The sequence below is a fragment of the Maniola hyperantus genome, chromosome 7 (assembly GCF_902806685.2).
Source record: "Maniola hyperantus chromosome 7, iAphHyp1.2, whole genome shotgun sequence".
Taxonomy (NCBI): domain Eukaryota; kingdom Metazoa; phylum Arthropoda; class Insecta; order Lepidoptera; family Nymphalidae; genus Maniola; species Maniola hyperantus.
The window spans coordinates 9,162,698-9,164,162 of NC_048542.1; positions in this window are offsets into that span (position 1 = coordinate 9,162,698).

Here is a 1,465-nt window from a genome sequence, read left to right on the forward strand (position 1 = left end):
ATTTTTTGTAATAAAATAACTTAATATTTAATATTTTATTGACTTTATTTTTGACCAATAAATTAGTAATAGTAAGGTTTGTACATAAGTACTTTAGAGTATGATTCTTTAAACTTTTGGAAAGGTTACCTACATCTATCGAATACACATTCAGGTTTATTAATTTTATACAATCTGACCTACTACAAGATATTATAAATAATTGAGTATTTTTCTGTTCTCACATTTTTGTCTCGGATCACATCATTACAAATTCTATTTGATTGATCCAAAAGCGGCCAGTCCAACTTGTGGATGGTTCCAAAATAGATCGTTGAAAAGCCTAGATCACTGCAGAGACGTAAGCTCTACTTGAGTATGTTTCATCTCTTTGATAACGGGAAGTGTTCTGAGGAGTTATGTATGATCTTATTCCACCTACCCTTTTCTATAACCCCACCGAAAGCATTTTTACCCTCACCAGATGAGTGCGTAGTGTATCTACCTACTTTCGACTACCCGTGGTTATTCCAGTATTTTTTTCCACGCACATGCAAATTGTGGAACTAACTCCCTTCGGCGGTATTCCCACTAATTTAAACATGGGGTTATTCAAGTTCCGCTCCGCTCGTGCTGCAAATGTATATGGGCGAAAAATTCCAGCAATTATTATTTTATAGGTAGATCTGATTTTAAAATAGGTACCTATGTTATGGAGTTAACTTATATTTTTTGATAGCCTATAGTTACTACGTAGTACCTACTCGTATAATAGAAAATAATATTATTATGAAAATGAAAAATATAGAATAATAAGTATAAAGTGACCAGTTTCCATCAGTTGGTAATAGCTTTATATAACATCATCCTAAAAACAATTTTTGTTTTTATTGATTCCATATTTAAAATATTTTACTTTTGAATTATTGCAATGAATATTTATCCTTATGGCAACCACGATAGATACTTTTATTGAATTTTTAGCTCTAATTTTCCTTATACAGATTAAAATGGATCCGCCATAACTGGTTTTTGATGAGCACAAATGCTGCGAGAACTGCGTATAGTTTGTCATTACGTAAAATAACTATTTGCAGTTAATACGGTACCTAAGTTCCATATGTCTGGACTTGTTAGCTTGGGAAAATATTGGACTCCTACGATACGTACGAAGCGATTTGCCTCCTCATATTCTAATTCGAACCGCTAAGATTTGGAACACCCTTCTAGCTGCTAGCATCAATTTTTCCCTCCAATTATAATATGGATACCTTCAAGACAAGAGTGAATAGGCATCTTCTAGGCAAGCGCGCTCCATCTTAGTGCATCATCACTTGCTACCAAGTCTGATTGCAGCCAAGCGCAAGTCCATTAATTAAAAAAAAAGATTAAAAAATGAGCAAAAGCATGATATGCCTAAATATTATAATATGTTATAATCAGTGACCTTTTCAATAAGACATCGAGATGGATTTTTATAATGTGT